Genomic DNA, 18,614 nt, shown 5'->3' with positions numbered 1-18,614 from the left:
GGAAATGTCTGTTTCTCTTTCTTTTCATGGCCAACTCAGGTATACCGGTCAAGTAAAAAAATGCCAGGACTTCTCCCTCACACATTATTGGCTAAGAAATTCACTTTTGGCAACCAAAGAATCCTCAGAGAACTCTAGATTCATGACCTGTTTCTCAATGAAGACAGACCTCAGCTTGGGTCCAAGATCATTTTTCTTTATGCTGCTCACCAGAAATGTATCTATTCTCAATGCCCACTCACATCTTGCTTTTCCTAAATTAAAGTAGGGAACAAATCCTGGGACTATAATCCAATTGGTCAGAAGAATCTAAAAATTGCTACCAAGCCTGTAGTGGACTAGTAATGGATATAGATTTTTCTCAAGTTCTCTGCAGACATGGAGTACCTGGACCTCTGCTCTCTAAGAAGGTAAACTCATTCAGCTTCTGCTCAATTGTTCCACAGATACTTCCCCTTTGTAAATCTCATTCTTTTTAATTCCCAGTTGACTGAGTCCTTAAAATGTAGCTTTTGACACAATGTGCTCTCAGAACATTCCTGTTTGAGAAAGGGAACAGTGCTGTCTCACCACTGAACAAACAGCACTGTTCCAAGGTATAGATCTAACAGATTTCAAAAATGAGAATCAATTTCTAGAAAACCATGCCACTTGAATAAAATCACCAGATGTAGTGTGAAATTGTGAGTCCAACTAAATTTTGATAGGCTCAACACAATTTCAATGAGACAACTGATTGAAAACTCCCAATCATGCTGTTTATCAATTCTGATATTGATGCTTAGTATTTTGCATATTCAGCTGAAGACATGGCTTTCCTAGACTGTGAAGAAGACTTAGAAGCTGAGGCAAGGCTATGACCTCATGAGGTATGTTAGTCAATTTAATTAGACTTTTGCATACTTCCTAAGTATTAGTCTTTCTATCAAATGGGCTTCAGAACTCTTCACTTGCCCTAGCACTCAATCCTTCTACCTTTGGCAAAGGAGGATTCAAACTTCCTACTTAAACAAAGAACATTTCTGTTTGTCCAAAGTAGGCTTCAGCATTCACTGTGTTGAGTAGATCCATCCTACTTTCCAAAATTATGGCGTAAGCCTTAGAACATTTTTCTAAATAAATGGTTCCAAAATTTGTCCTTCAACTCAAGGTGAACTGAAGCATCCACAATGATTCAGATAAGAAATTCTGATATATCTCTAAAATGGACTCCCAAATAATCATCACTGTCAAGTCAAGGAACTATAAAACCTTGTGTTTCTTCCCAAATATCTCAAAGAACTTGTCAGTCAGTCCCAAATTTTCTTCAGCATCCATCATGTCTTCCAATGTTTGTTGACCCTTCCCAATCTGAACAAAACATTGTAGGATTTTTGCCATTTCTCCCATGGAGCTGTGGATATATTCTGCATGTATTACAGGTTCCCAGAAAAATTCTCCACTTTCCCAAGGATGTCCAGAATGTTTCCTATTTGGAGGTGGGCCACAGAAAGTGTCCATATGTGCACAGAGCACCCGGGGTCCATTTTCATTCCCCCAGAATGCCTTGATCCTTTGGATTCTTCCTCAAAAAATCTGGGAACATCACAACCTAGCCAAAAAATGTTAGGAAATTGTTAAATGTCCTAGGATTCAACAATTGTTAAATTGTTAAATGGAAAAGGCTCCATTTGTCACAAGTCCTAGAGAGCCTTAAGCATTCAACATAGTACCAAAGGACTTTCAACTCATGCTCCTGGTGTTTCAGCACCACTGATTACTGCTTCTGATCCTTTAAACTTATGATATCTGCTCAGACAATGTTGGATAATTCAAGATCTTCCACATAATGTCAACATTCCCTGTTATCTTCCACTGGAGTCCTAGAAACACAACAATCTACACAGAGGAGTCAGACACAGTCACTCTTTATAGAAGAGAATTAAGAGACTTTTCCACCAACAGTAGCAACTTCAGAATATCAACCTTGTGCTCCAGAGCCTTTGAGACTTACAACCTTAGAACATGGGAGTCAAGCACCTTCTCATTATGCCTAAGGATCTGCAGGTTCCCTTCTATCTACAGAAGGGAATGTGGTCCTGCCCACATATAAACACACAGGACTTTCAGACACTTTCCATCTGCCCAGGGGCATTCAAACCCTTCAGACACTTTCCATCTGCCCAGGGGCATTCAAACCCTCCAACACACACACACACACTATGTAGAGACACACAGTCCTCTTCTTCACGGAGTACAGTTGCACATTCACCAACTACTCCCTTGTCTCAGGGATATACCCAACATACCCAAAGAAAGGAAGAAACTCTGAAATTGACCCAACCATCTCTAAGCTTTGTCACAACCCTGGAATCTTCTAGGATATTCCTCATCTGCACCAGGTATGGAAAAAAAGTCTAAGGCTGCTGCAAGTCATGCAGGATATGAAGATGTACATGGGGAACTTTCCATATCTGTGTAGGCAAACTTGAGTTCCTTATTTTCATTTGAATGTATTTCAGAATTTTCCATATTTTCTTCAGAAGGCATTTTTGATCTCTTCACATATACACAAGGTACTCTAGGACCTTGTCCTTCTTGCCAGGATCCTTTTGTGCCTTTTCTGTCTGTCCAAAGAGTTCCACCAACATATGGAACAGCTTCACACTCTTCAGAGTCTATGCCATGTTCCAAAGGTCATATGACAATTTATTTATCTGCACAAGGGGCTATAGGACCTTTTCTTTCTTCCCAAGTATCTCTTGGGTTTTTCCATATCCCAAAAGGTTCAACATACAGATCCATCTGTTTCAATCACTCCAGGAGCTGTGAATTCTTCAAAAGGGCACATGGTAATCTCTTTATCTGGACAAGGGACTCTTGAACTCACATCATCTGCCTCAGGGCCTTGGGAAATTTCCATATCTGTTAAAGTTAGTTCAAGACTTTGTTAGCCATTCAAGAAGCTGTAAAACCCCACCTGTCTTCCAAGGGGAGTCTGCAAGTTTCTACCTTTGAAGGTGGCAGTCTAGGTATATCCAACTCTTCGCCAGGGAGTTTGAGAATGTCACTATCTCTATCAGTCACTCTAGGATCTTCTTCCTCTTACCAAAAGGATTTAGGAGCATCTCTAATTGTCTCATAGTCTCAGAGATCTCCCCTATCTGAACTGGGTAAAGGAACATGCACATCTGCCCAAGTGGCTCTGAAATATTCACCTGCTCTGAAGGTCAATACTGAGCTGGAACTCAGCTCTATTTTCCTGGAAAGTGTGGGATGTTTACAATTTGTAAAAGGGCCATTAAAATGGCTGCCACCACATTCCCATGGGGAACTCAAAACTTCTCTCTCTACCTCTTGGCCTGTAGCAAATTTGCTATCTGATTAAGGATCCCAGAGCCTTTTTGCTTCTACCCTCTACAATGTATTAGGCCCTGCCCTGTCCTGTCAAAATAATCCAGAACTCTCCATGTCTTCACAGAAATCTCTAGAATCTTCATCAATGTGCCACATTTCTCTGGAACATACACCAACTTCCCAAGCGTCTCTGGGAATGAAGCCAGGTACTCTGTTAAATTGCTTACCAAAATGGCAGATGAAAATGGCTACATCTGCCCAACTGACTCTAGGACAGCCATTACCTCCAGAATGGAATGCAGGAAATTTGTCACCTACCCAAGGAAGAGGGACAATTGCACTTACCACAAAAGTCCCAAGGGCATTCACCAATTGTTCCCAGGGCTAGAGATTTTTGACGTCTTACTTGGAGTGGGTAGGCCTTTCTTATAATCAAGGTATTATAGCACACATCTCCCAGGAGATGGAACAGGGTATCTCTCTCTGCACAGGGTATTCTGCAAATATTACCACCTTCCCATGTTACTTGAGAGACATCATCATCTGCGCAGGGAACTCTAGGAAATTCATCAGGTATTCTTCAACTTCAGCCTCATGTCCCAGGGTACCAGAGACCTTCCCAATTTTCACCAAAGTCCTCAGGAAGCTTGCCTTCTCCCTAGAAGGTTAATTTTTCAAGATCTTCAATGGGGTCTCTAGAGAATGTTGAACTTTTTCAACATTCTCAGGAATTCTAAAAACTTCCATATCTACTCAGGGTGTTGTGCATGTTTCTGATACTAACCAAAATGTTCAGAGATCACCAACATCTCTCTGGAATCTATCCTGTCATCTCCAACTTGTCAAGGTTCACTGGGACTTACTCCGTCAGTACTGCAGACCTTAGGATCTGTGTTATTAGGCCAGTTTTGTCCAAAATTATGTATTTCTTCTCTAGGTTCTATAAGAGCTTCACTGCCTCAACAAGTGCATTTAGTAGATTTTTCAGCTACCCAAGCGGCTCTGGAAATTTCTGCATCAGAAAAAGAAGAACTAAAGCATTCTAAGCCTGATCAAAGTTTTCCAGAAATGTCTACAACTTCCAAGAGTTTCTAGGCACTTCTGTAGCCCATGTGCCTTTAGCATTTTCATCATCTGATACAGCAGGTCTTGGACTTTATCCATCTTCAAAGGGTACTAGAGAAACATCACATTCCCAAGACCCTCTAGAAACATGCTTATCTGTCCAAGGGACTATCGGACTTACACTATCTGCTCAATGTTTTCTGGGAAGTCATGGTTCTTTGGAAGGGACTCTGGGTCTTTCCCAATTTGCCCTAAATGTATCAGAACCATTACCATATTTCCAAGACATTTACAAAACCTCAGATTCTATCTCATGGATTCTGGGAAGTTTGACATCTATTAAAGAGCACTCATAAATGCTCAATGTGCTGTAGGGCCTTCCGTATCTGACCAAGGGATAGTAGGACCAACAACATTGTCCCAGGAAACTCTTGACATATCTTTCCAAGAGTCTGTGAAATCTGCTCCATCGCAAATTGGGCTATTAAGACCTCTAACAGATCAAGGTTCACAGAAATTGTCTTCTGGTGCAAAGTTGACTCTTCAAGATTCACCACCTAAGCAAAAGTTTGGAGGAAAGCCACTGTCTACAAAAGGGCATCTGGCACTGTATATCAACACAAGAATCTCTTGAACTTTCAGCATCTGCTCTAGGAATTACCCATCCCTCTTTGTCATCCCAAGAGGCCATAGGACATTGTTTGAAACAACAGGTTTTAGAATGATCACCATCTGACTCAGCATATCTTGTAATTTCTGAATTTTCCCTGGGGGAAGTAAGAACATCACTATGTACCCAAAACACTCTAGAAATATCATCTGTTCCCGATGACACATTCACTATTTGTCCATGGTTCCCTTGGATTTCCACCTTCTTCAGTGCATATTCTGCAAACTTTACCACTTACTCCAGAGGTATTAGAACCTTTGTCATCTACCCAAGCCAACTGCAAGTGTTCAGAATCTGTGTCACAGACTCTGGACCCTGTGCCATCTGTGCCAGCTACTCTGGGACTTTTGAAATAACAGGAAGGTGTGCTGGGCCTACCATATTGGACCAAAAGATTCTGGAAACATCAACAGCTCTCCCAAAAATCTCTGGGATATTGTAAACCATTCCCAGAAACTCTAGAACTTAGGCTATCTACCCAGGAAACTGAAGGACCTTCCTTTTCAACAGTTTCTGGGACTGTCCATCTTTGCACAGGGAGAATTTATTCCTCTCACTGATCATGAAGTGTATGGGACATTCTGCTTATACAAAATAAGCCCCAGGCTTTCTAATTCTACCACAAGGATATTGAGAAATATGCCATGTCCTGAAGCAGTTATATTTCTTTTTCAGAACTCAATGGGTTAAAATATTTTTGTTTTTTCATAAGTAGGCTCACATCTCCCAAGTATGTCATAAAGGACTCACGTACTAACTCAGCTCCTCCAAGGAGTGTCTCACTCCCAACATCAGAATTTACCTTCAGATCTAGTACATCTCCTAAAGAAGATCTCATATGCTCACCATCTCTATCTGCATGAGGTGGCACCAGATATTCTATTTTGAGAAGAATACAAGATCAAACTCTGTGCAATCAGATGAAAGTTCAAAAGTTTGCCATTCTTCCACAAAGGGGATAGGACCTCAGTTTCTTACAAAAGGTGTGCAAGACTTAAAACTGAGCCCAGTGGGTGCCTTTCCATTTTTTGCGTCTACTATGGGATTTTGCAGATCCTCCAGATCTCATTTAGAGTGTCTCAGAAATCCCCCCTCTACCTGATGTAGCCCTACAACTTCCAAATCCACAAAAAATAAATTGAAAGAGACCCACTCTGACCAACTAGATTTTCAAGATTCCCATTCAGAATGTGTGCACTTCAAACTATTCCCTTCATCAAAGAGAGTGCTCAGATATGGTTAATCTGCCAAAAGGGGTCAGAAACCAAGAACAAGCACCTTCCAACGATATAGAGAAGAGTGTTGAAACAACTCCAATTCATGAAGAGAACCTTATACATTCTGCATCTCTGGATGAGACACCAAGAAATACTTTCTTTCTAGGAAAAATCAATGCATGGCCTTTATACCCAAGGAGCCACCCAAAATTCTCCTGCAGATCAAGAAGACTTCAAGCCTTCTCCGGATGAAGACAGTCCCCATCGGAGTGTCAAAACTTGCTCATCTCCCCAAGTGAAAGACAGAGACCTTGATTCTATGGAAAAGGACTTGAAACATACACATGCTGTAGAACAGAGAGAGAAGCTATGTGCCAAAGGGAAGCCAGTGGCTTTACTTCCAGTCCAGTGGGGACCCATATATTCCACAAGGGAAGGCCACATCATTCCCAGCAATCCAAGGAAAAGTCAGACATACCATATCTCTAGCAGACATTACCATGGGAGAGACACAGCCTTCCATTATGAATACAGGGAACCTCTGTGTAATCCTTCTCTCCTTGCAGGACACAGATATTCACATTTGGTGTCATGTGGACTCAAGAGGATCTGACTGCAAAAAATGGAGCTGGAGTTCTAACCTGTCTCCTAAAGAAGGTATTAGACCTTCTCAGTCTTAACATGGCCTCTCACTTTCATATTTTCACAAAAGAGACACCGGCAATGTTCCTAGTGTTCAAGGGAGCCTCAGAAGGTTTCCATCTAAAAGAGAGAGCCTCTTAAATAGTTCACCTTATAACCTTGGCTTCAGAAACACTACCTGTCACCAAAGAGTATTCAGAAAACAAGTGTCCTCTAATCAATAGCATAGCAGACATTTGAATTCTGCCCTCAGAAGTCTGCATCTTACCCCTTATAGACAAAGAGCAATCAGAGCTTCCAGGTCAGTCAAATGGAACTTCTAAAGCAGTCCATCTCAAGAGGGAAGCCTTGGCCCTCTTTTTTTCCCATGGCATTTATTCCAATCCATAAGCAGTCACATAATTTTTCACACTATGTCCATCTGAACAATGGAGTTTAAAACTTTTCCTACTCATCAGCCATCAGCAAAGCCTACCTATTTTATTCCTAGAAGACTCAGATGATCAATGAAGCATGGGTTAGGCTCTCTGACTAAAGGCAAAGCTGGTGTTACTTGCTGATGAAAAAAAAAAAAACTCACAATTTTTACCTACAAGAAAATGGGGTATAGAATTTATACCTCAAAAAAAAAAATACCATATGCTACTTCTGACTGGTGTGACTCTAGTCCTACTTCATCTAACATAATGGGTGACAAAATGACTCCCTCTGCCTAAGGTGCTCTGAGTGCTTCTTATTCTGATCCACTGACATCATGACCTCTGTCCAATGAAAACGAACAGTGTCCCCGATGTGCAGTGTTTTAGAGTAGTCAGCAGGGATCCAAAATCTGAATGTGTGCCTTAAAATTTGTCAGCAGAAAAGAAGCTATGTCCTTCTTGTGTACAAGTAGTCAACTGAATTGTTCAGTCAACTTAGGTGGAAGCTGCCTCCTTGCATTTGGATATTGATCTTACCTTCCAGGCTTACAATATATGCATGTTCTAGATTCCTATGAAGACCAGATCAGGAATTGTTCAAGTCTTCTCTCTTCTCCAAACTGACTCATGTTCTTCCCCTGCTAGCCATGAGACATTTTGAACTTTCTGCTTTCCCCAACACAGTATGATACTTTGTGCCTCTGAGGAACATTGTCCTCAAAATTCTGTTTTGTTGTAGGTGCCTAACACTTTCTTATTCTATCCATGTATACTCCAAATTGTGTATACGACAAAGAGGCTCATACTTATTCATTCAGAACCAGGAGGGCTTTCACTTTTTCAAATCCCTGAAGAGCTCAAAAGGGCTTCAGCCATATGACTTCTAAAGCAGGAAGCAAAATGTAGCCCACTAATTCTCAAGCAGCATTCAGACTCAGCACTTCACATCCACAGATCTTCCAAATACTGTGGGAATGAAGGGGCTTCTGAGGTGTCCCTTTAGAATCTGGAGCCTTCATAGTTTCCCCCAATAACTCAAGTACCCTCAGTCTTATCTGTCTAAAAAATATTATACCTCACATTTTTCACCAATAAGTTGAGGGTGTTTTAAATCTAACTTCTTAATATCATGGGCTTCACCCTTACCCCATGTTCAACAGGTCATACACATATCTTTGCTTTGAAAACCAGGGAACCTCAGACAGTAACTCACTGCCCAAATGGACAACAGATTTGCACAACAAGGTTATCACAGCTATTCTCAGTGACTGAAGTTGTTCTGATACATATTACTAGAGGATTAAGGGGCCTCAGACTGCATCAATGTCCTAAAAATATGACAGATATAATTCTTTTAGAATCAACGACCAATAGAATTTCTACAAAGGCATAACAAGGCTTGAGACTTATCTTCTAGAACAAAGACATTTTACATTCCCAAGCCTATATCTCCATTAATATTTAGATATGCCCCCTCAGAATTAATCTAACCCATGACAAACAGAGGACTGATACCATCTGGTAACAATTTCAGAGAGGTCTTTAGACTTACTTTCTCCAACCACAGTAGCCCTTGACTATGGTTCTGCTGCTGTATTGTACTGTCTTTGAACAAAAGTTTTAGGCGTCCTTGTCTTCTCACTTGACTTGAATTTTCTGATCCATGTTCTAATGATATATCTAGCTACAGAAATGACCATGTGACTGAGTGGGTGTGTCTGAGACATTGAATGTGAATTGTCCTTTGAGACTGACTCCCTGTGGACAAGGAAATATAAGAGTTTCTCTTTCTTTTCATGGACAAATCAGGTTTTCCAGTCAAGTAAGGGTGACCAGAGTTTCTCCCTCACACATTATTGGCAAAGAAATTCACTTTAGGCAACCAAAGAATACTCAGAGAACTCCAGATTCATGCTGTGTTTGACAATGAAGACAAACCTCAGATTGGGTCCAAGGACATTTTTTTTATGCTGCTCACTAGAAATGTATCTTATCTCAATGTTCACTCTTGTCTTGCTTATCCTAAGTTAAATTAGGGAACAGATCCTGGGATTATGATCCAATTTGTCAGAAGGACCCAAAGATTGATACCAAGCCTGTAGTGGACTATTAAGTGACACAGATTTTCTCAAGTTTTCTGCAGACATGGAGACATAGAGACATGGAGTACTTGGACCTCCCCACTCTACAAAGGTAATTGGGATATTCTATTTTTGCCCAATTGTTCCACATATCCTTCCCCTTTGCAAATCTCGGCCTTTTTAACACCTGGATGACTGAGTCCTTAAAATGTAGCCTTTGACACAATGTACTCTCAGAATATTCTCCTCTGAGAAAGAGAACAGGGGCTGTCTCACCACTAAACAAACAGGACAGTCAGTCGGTATAGATCTCACAGATTTCAAAAATGAGAAACAAATTCTAAAAAGCCATGCCACTTGAATATAATCACAAGATGTTGTGTGAAATTGTTAGTCCAACTTCATTTTGGTAGGCTCAACACAATTCCAATAAGGCAACCACTCATAAACACCAAATTAAACTGTTTAGCAATTCTAATATTGATGCTTTGTATTTTGCATATTCAGCTGAAGACATGGCTTTCCAAGACTATAAAGAAGACTTAAAAGCTCAGGCAATGCTAAGACCTCATGAGGTATGGTAGTCAGTTTAATTTGGCTTTTGCATGCTCTAAGCATTAGTTTCTCTCCCAAATGGGCTTCAGAAGTTCCCCACTTGCCATGACACTCAATCCTTCTACCTTTGGCAAAGGTGGCATTAAAACTTCCTACTGAATGAAATAATATTTACATTTGTCTTGGCTTCAGCACTCATTCTGATCATACTTCCCGAAATTATGGAGTAAGACTTAGATCTTTTTTTCTAAAGAAATGGCTCAAAGTTTTGTCCTTGAACCCAATGTGAACTGAAGCTTTCACAATTATACAGATAAGAAATTATGACATATATGTTCTGTCAAGGAACTTCACTAAACAATTTTTTAAACAAGCAAACTCAGTACACACCCTTTCACTTCAGGGGATCTATACAAAATCTTCTGCTTTGAGAACCTACAGACCATGCCACTGACATGAAAACTCACTCAGATGTTCACCTTTTTCTCAATGAAATTTAAAACAACATCCCATGTCAATATTTTTCTCAGAGAATCCACCTCCATTCATAGAAACCTTAGGTCTACTTCTCTAGGTGTTCTTAATATATTCCCTCTGACTTGGGTGGACATGCATGTCCAAATAACCAAAGTTAAGTAAGACCACAGTGAACTGAAGTCCTTGGATATGACTATAAATATCTAAGTCCTGACTGAAAACTTTTAACCTTTCAGATTATCATCTTAAATGAGAAACCCCTTCTTTGTTGTCCTCACCTCTGCTGTTGATGACAGGCTTGTGGAGGAAACAGAGTCAGGGCTTACCATCCAAACTGTAAGAGAAAAGTGATCTTATTGGTGGCAAGTATGTTACAGAGTCCCAAAATAGAGGATTACTCTCAGCAGTGACCATGTTTGATAAGTTACTGCTACAAGTTCCACCAGTTCCCAAGCTAACCTAGGCGATTCATCTTCTGCCTGAGGGATTCTCACAAATTTCTATTATTCTATACCTTCCCAACTAATCTTCTACTCAAGATTCATGCCTATGACCTTTCCCCATATGGATAGAGTAGTTTCACCCTAAACAGATCTTTTACAGTTCCATGAGAGGCTTGCACAACAAACATCCAGGGATTCCAGATCACTCTAGTTTAAGGTCTCATAGCCCAAGTTTGCCATCTCCCTTCAGGTTACTCATTAGAAATGAGTAACTTCAAATTTCTGCCTGGATCTTGACTGATGAAATGCAAATTAGAGGAAGCAAGCTAGCCAGTGACAGGCATCCAGTCCTTTGGAAAAAGGGATAAATTGCTCCTTCATCTCTCCCAGAATGAAACAAAGTATGAAGATATAGAACTCTGAAAGGACTGTGACAGGAATTTCATCCCCCTGTGTAAGGTATCAGGGACATTCTTTTCACCAGAAGTATGTATGAAACCTTCACCCTCTGCTTATTGGAGAGTGTCCTCCTTTATCAAGAGATTTCCTTCCTTACACTGGGCCTGAGTTTTTTTCTTTCCCCAAAGTTAGCATATTCCTTCTCATTATATTGAACAGAATGTCATAACTCTGCTAGGACTATGATTGTCCTACATATCACTTGCCTATTGGGCCCTAAAACATTTATTTTGTGTTATATTGGTACTAATATAGTCCTATTGATACCCATTGAATATGTTTCCTCCTTTGAACAAGTGCCCCTTATACTTCACACTCTGCACCAAACAGTATTACACATTCCAATCTTCTAAATATATATGTGGACCAATTGTCTCTCTAAATCCAACGAGAATATGTCAGACATTCAGTTTCTGCAGAAGGGAATTTGAGAAATCTAATAATATTGAGCAAGCTCTCAAACTAGGCCCTGTGTGCAAGGGATATCTCGGACCTCCATCCTTTTTACTAGGAGTTTGTAAATCCCATTATATGACTAAAGAATCACTGCAGATTCCCATATGTACATGCCTCACATGTGACACTCTTAAATAAGAGTACTTCAGATTTAACATCCCACCCCCATCTAAGATTAACCAACCACACATAGGAAACCAGTTAGTTCTTACTACCATCCTCTTTTAGATAATAGAACACAAGTTTGAAACCTGGAACAGATCTCATGTCATCTGCATCAGAGTTGGGGCACCATCAGTACTTGACTAAGCACTTAACTTGTTGGAAGTTTTTTACAATAACCTAGACAAAGAATTCACTCAGCCTATGCATGCTTGAATTAGGAAATACAGTTAGAAGCTAGTAAGCAGAACTAGAAAATTCCTCCAATACCTAATATATACCATGAGCTTCCCCATCTGACCAGCAGTAAATGGATGTTCCTATTCTGCCAAATATGGATGCTGCCACTCACCCCAAACTAAGATATGTGTGAGTACTTCTTTGAGAATGTCGTCTCAGAACTTTCCATTTTGAGAAGTGGTTCAAAGAACTTCAAGGTACCTCAAAACTTCCCTTGTTTATTGACATTGTCATGCCAACTAGTCTGGCTCAGAGTAGGCCTCAGTGCTTTCCTCCAATAACAATGTAGACTTAGACATTACTCACCTGTACAAAAGGGAATCTGAAGCACAATCTTTGACCACAGGAAACTCACTACTCTCATTTCAAGGTAATATTAGGCATGCTCTTTTGAATACTACTGTGGCATTCATGTAGTATAAATTCATAAACTCTCAAGTACCCTGTTGTGTCTTTGAGTTACCTACAACCAACATATATACTCTAAAGAAAATGATTCAAGCCTTGTTGTCTTCCTATTGCTAAACCCTGGTTTCAGTCCACAGGTACTGTGAGGTAGACTTACAGGCAACAGTACCCATCCAAACTGTAAGAGAAAAGTGGATGGTAAGCCCTGACTCTGTGTAATGCCTATCCATCTTGGGACTACAAATCAAGTGACTGTATAGTTGCTGCCCATATAAGGACACATGAAGACAAAGTGAAGAAGTGAATCTTGCCATGGACAGCCAGCCAGGCTATTTGAAGATGGCTCAGGTTGTTTCCTTAACTATTCCAGACCCAGCACAAGATATAAAACTTCTCCAACATATATAAGAGGTGAAAACTAAAGAACAGCAGTGGGACCTTACCTCACTGAATAAGATTGCAGGGAAACTCATGTTCAAACGGAATGTTGAATGGCACTTTCGACCTCTGTCCCATACTTTTGGAAAAACCCACACCTTTGATCAACCAGGTTTCAAAAATTTCTCTTTCTAATATGGGCCCAGGACATCCTCTATTCCTAAGTTACCTCACTTCTTTTACTTCACTGAATTGAATGAGGACCTTAGTACTTGGAAAAGGGCTACAACTTTGTATCAAGTATTCATTTTACAGAGAAACCCTCAAAATTTGTGGTCCTTTGAACAGTGTATTAACTCATTTCCCTTTAGATGAATGTGGCCTCAGAAGAAGTAAGCCATTTACCACTCCTGAAAACTAAGAATCAGTTGCTTTCTCATGTAGTCCAGTGTAGTGCAAAAGGAAACTATGATGACCTCCTTTAAAAACAGCATCTGCAAAGATTTTATTCCTACCTAAGAGTTTTAGGCCCATGTCACAGTGATGAACAAAGAACCTCTTTGTCCAAGAGTTTCTCATTATTGCAATCTATTCTTACAATGTAGCCTCTGGCCAGACAATCACCAAGAGTAACTCCTCTTCTTTCCATGGACAACTTACACTTGAATTTCAAATGCATATCAGCTTAGTAGCAATATGCAGACCACCATTGCCAGGCAAACAGCATTACAACCAATGTGACCTCACAGAATTTTGGGTTTAGGACAGAAGACAGAATATTGAAATCTAAAGATAATATACATGCCAAAGCCTAGTAGGTGGTTGTCAGCAAAAACATGTTCTCATCATTATTTTATATATTCTGCTGATGAATATTCCCTTGAAAGAAGCATAACAATTCAGGCAACCACTTATTTTCTGAGAAGAGTGTTCTGATTGCTTCTTAGACTTGTCACCTGAGTCTATGCAACATATGGATAGTGGGAACTACTGAGAAGATTTTGAAGTAAATAACGTAATGCCATACAATCCTACCACTACTAATGATTAGCTAGGTATTTTCCCCTTGCACCCTGGGGTGGCTATGTCTTGCTTTTGTGTTAGACATGGCTAGGCAATTTCTTTAGAAGCCAGTTAGTACAGGATGCCCCTGCAAATTTTCAGCTCAGGTTATAGGCTCTTTGAACTGTGCCTGTTCTTAAGGTATCGCATAACAGCCCTCCTTTTTTAGAGTGATATCATATCTTGACTTTGGTGAAAATGGCCTTCATGCCTTTCTTATCTTAGTAGTAATATAAATTTCAGACCTTGCATTATAAATCTTGAAAATCTTGAAAATTTCTTTTACTTAAAGGAAGCTCAGATTTTTCTTTTAATCAAGGAGACCAGTATCAACAGTCCCACAGATCATTCCCCACATTCATGTAGGCTTCTAATATATCCTTCTGATGGTGAGTCTCCTTAGTCCTTTCCCTCTACCCATGGCCCCTACAAAAAAAGCTTTATAACCCACAGAGATATCAATTCAGTATGCTCTGATTTCAAAGACCTTGAAACTTAGGTCCTCTGTCCTTTGTTCAAATCACTGAAATGAAAAGGTACCATCCTGCATGCATGTAGCCAAGTGTCTGATGATAAACTTCAAGAGTCCTTGGAGGTTGACAGTCCTGATTCATGAATAATAATAGGATCACCACAAGGCTTACCAAGGTATGACAATTAGCCTGGGATGCTCTGTTATCCCTAAGGTTAAGGGTTTTGTGACTTTGTCAATTTGCTTCTCTATGTTTGCTTCAGTATTCTACTCCTGAGCACCATTGCTTTAGACCATCATTTTCTCTACATGATATGTCTAATGTGCCTCTGTAACCAAGTGGGAACATTATCTCAGCCATAGGACTGAGAGAGCCTGAGTTCAGGTCCCAAACACCAACTCCAGTTATAAACAGTACCCCACAAAAATGACTCTCTTTGTGATTAAGGAGAATCAAACCTTATACTGCTACATAACAGTTTTTCACATCCACACTGCTTATGAAAGGGAAATGCTGCATTTTTGCAGTGGTCCTTAGTTTTCACCCTGTGTCCAAGAGTTCTGAAAATGTCTTTTTCAGAGAATTGCTTCCATGGCTCTCCCTCAAACTATTGGGGCTCACACACAACACTTCTATTCAGAAAGACTTAGTCTTGCTCCCTCTGTCTAGAGGACTGGAAAATCTACCCCTTATTTCCAAATAAACTTTAAAATATTCTGCTTTTCCCAAGGGAAATATCAGGCCTGCTCTCTTGTTGAGGTTTCTACATTTCTTGCGCTACTGACCATGTATGCCTACTCTATTCCCAACTGTGTAGGATTCCTTCCAACCTTCTTTCTGCTTCATAAAGTGTCAGCCACTACCATTCTATAAATATGATCCGTGAGCTTATTTAATCTAACCAAAGGCTTTTTGGACCAAAAATAATGATTCAACCTGTTGAAAATTGCAGCAATTGTTACCAGGCCTTTCACAAAGCCCATAGAATATGTGGATACTATAAAATGACAAAGCATCGTGGGGTGATCAGGCAGTACTGTAGCTTCCTCTGCTCCACAAGTTTTCTTCATAGGAAAATGTTTTTCTTGTCTTTAAACCTATCAAAGAGAAATGTAGATCATCAACTTTGCACAACTATCTCAGAAATTCTGCATATGACCTGCTTGCTTCAGCATTTAGTTGTATTCAAATGGATACTGCAATATTATTTTTGAAGAAGGGCATACCCATCCTTTACTTCTGTTCAAATATGCCCAGGCCCTTTCTGAATGTTCCATAAAGATATTTAAATGTTTACAATCAAGAGTGCTCCAGACTTGGCCTCTGTTATCAAGAAAATCCTACTTATTCACCATATGCCTAGCTAATTTTATAACTACCACTTCTAATTAGTCTCCAAAGAAGAATTGTTTTGTACAAAGTGGTATCAGAACATACAAGGATGAGACTCTAAACTACAAAGTACACAGGTGAGCAAAATTTTGTCTTCATTTTGGTACCTTAGACAGGTACCTTCTTCCCTATATGCTGAGGAATGTATGGATGGACATATATTGGAGGAAGACACAGATCCAAAGACTCCTGCACTTCAGACTCTTAGAAGACTTTTAAGATGGCTGCTATGCCTGTCACAGACATGCAGAAGATGTGGTATAGATTGTAATTTTGATTTGGGAGCTATTGAAGCTGTTAAGGACAGGACCGCTATATATTCTCAAGCTATCAATCAAACATCAGGTTTTGCTCACTAGGGCTGCAGGTATATGACATACAGAGGCTGAGCCTATTTCATGAAATCCTGAGAAGCTACTCTCTCATCCATCTGCTTTAGAGTTTGATATCTATTCACTGCCCCCAGAGAAAGAATTGTTCTTGTACCTACAGAGAATTTAGATTTACAGCACCTACCCAAGAAGTCAGATACCCAAATGTATCCTCTTTCATGAAGCAGATTTAAGACTATCCCCACTACCCATGTTTTCTCCAACAATTCCTCTTTTGAGCACTGGAATTTCTGACCTGCCTGTGGTAAAAGATACCTTCCCTTGTCAATATCCAAAGTTTCTCAGACCTTCAAAATATGCCTCCATCGGAATGGAATTACTAGAACAATGTAATCACTGTTCAGATCCTTATTTTGTGAACCATGGTCTACCAATCTACTGTCTCTTCTTTTCCAAGGGAACACACATCTCAGCATTTCATCCATGTGGTCTTCCTGGATTCCTTATTGTCCAAGGGGGGACTCCTTTTACTGCATTCCTCTGTTTTAGGGCACTCATATATTCCCCATCCAAACTTGAGGCCCTAGAATATTTTTCTTCACCTAAAGGGAACTCCAGAAACTCAGGCTTAAAGTACCAAATTCCAAGGATAGCATGTAATGCCCATAAACACAGATTCCTGCTTCATGACAGAGAGCAAAATGATGTGGTTCCCATCATTCACACCTATTCCAGAGCAGCTGAATATATGTTTGTGAAGGAAAACCAGCACAGAACTATCATCCAGACTTTTTGACAAATATTCTGAGTTCTGTCTGACCTAGCACCACATTCACTACAGCAGAGAGACATTCTAGTTCCTGATGAGGAGCTGGACTATGATAAGACAGTACTGCAATAACATCTACTGCATGAGGTAGATTGGGACACTGACCTCATGTGAAGGAGACAGTTTGAAAATTGCAGTTCTACCCAACCCAACATGTTATTATTACCTGTAACATGTTTACCTACATTCTGCAATGGGTTTCAAATATTTCCTCTCTAAACCTTAGAGCCTTGTGCTTTCTCCATGGCCCTTAGAGTTTCCTTTATTCACCTTGCTCATTGACAAGCCTGAGCCCTCTTACCTCTAACCCACTGATCTAATCTTTCACTAAGTCCTCAAGTAGTTTGTGGGACATTCATCTTCTTACTATGAATTCTTCAATTGTGCCCACATATACCAAGTGTTTCATACAAATATTCTGACTACTGGCTTCTTCAAACACCACTACTTCTAATCAAGAGAACATCAGACCTTCATTTCTCATTTTGTGGACTATCCCTAGTAACAGCATTATCCAAAGGGAGCCTATTTTACCTTCTGACCTAGCAGGTATCATACTACTTCACTATAAGGAAAGAGAACCCATATTTATACAATGTTTCCAAAGAGATGGGCATTTTCCTGATGGACAATATAATATTCAAACCCTCATATTTGGATCAAGAGCAGCAAGAATAGCATGGAACAGCAGTCATCATCTTCATGGCATTCATCATTAATGGAGTGGTCCCAAATTTATTATACAGGCAGTCATGTTGGAATGCAAATGTGCTGGCCTGACAAGTCTAGCACATCCCACCACACTCTTGGAATGGTGTTCCAAGATTCATCTACTGGCATTCAAACCAGCAATTAATTGCTTAAGTGTTTCACATTTTGGCTTTATTTGGAAAGCAAAATAAATGCCTATTGTCTTCCTGTTTGTTTTAAAGGCATAGTGCTATGGAATTCTATTTTATAAATGTAAATATTTAACCAGTATTCACATGATACTCAGTATTCACATGAATATATATTTTATGTGTATAAACTTTCCTGTGCTGTGTTCAGTTTTTTTACTTGCTGACAGTTTCATTGATCTTATTTAGAATATCATGTTTTACTGTAGTTGTGTCTTTAAATGCTGTAATCTAGACCTGGGGTTTTGTGGCTAAATATCTTCAACATCATAACTACCTTCAGTAGCAGTGTTATCTAGTGGAATTTAAGTATCAGTTGGTACACTGTAATAACTGAAACAGTTACAAAAATTGAAGGGTTTTAGAATGTAATTCCTGAATATAGCCAGCAACAATGGATGGACTTATTACTAAACAAACATTTGTTTATCAATTGGACATTGTGGTTGTTTTTTATTTCAATTTTAATTTTATTTTTATGTGTGGACAACTTTGAAGTTTGAATGTCCAATCATTGTGTCTTAATTAGGAGTAGTAATTAATGCTCAGTGTATGTTTTTGAATTTAAAGTCACCTTGTTTTAGTATCTAGTTTATCCTTATATCTGATTGTCTATCAT

This window comes from Meriones unguiculatus (genome assembly GCF_030254825.1).
Source record: "Meriones unguiculatus strain TT.TT164.6M chromosome Y unlocalized genomic scaffold, Bangor_MerUng_6.1 ChrY_unordered_Scaffold_23, whole genome shotgun sequence".
NCBI lineage: Eukaryota > Metazoa > Chordata > Mammalia > Rodentia > Muridae > Meriones > Meriones unguiculatus.
This window is presented reverse-complemented; position numbering follows the sequence as displayed.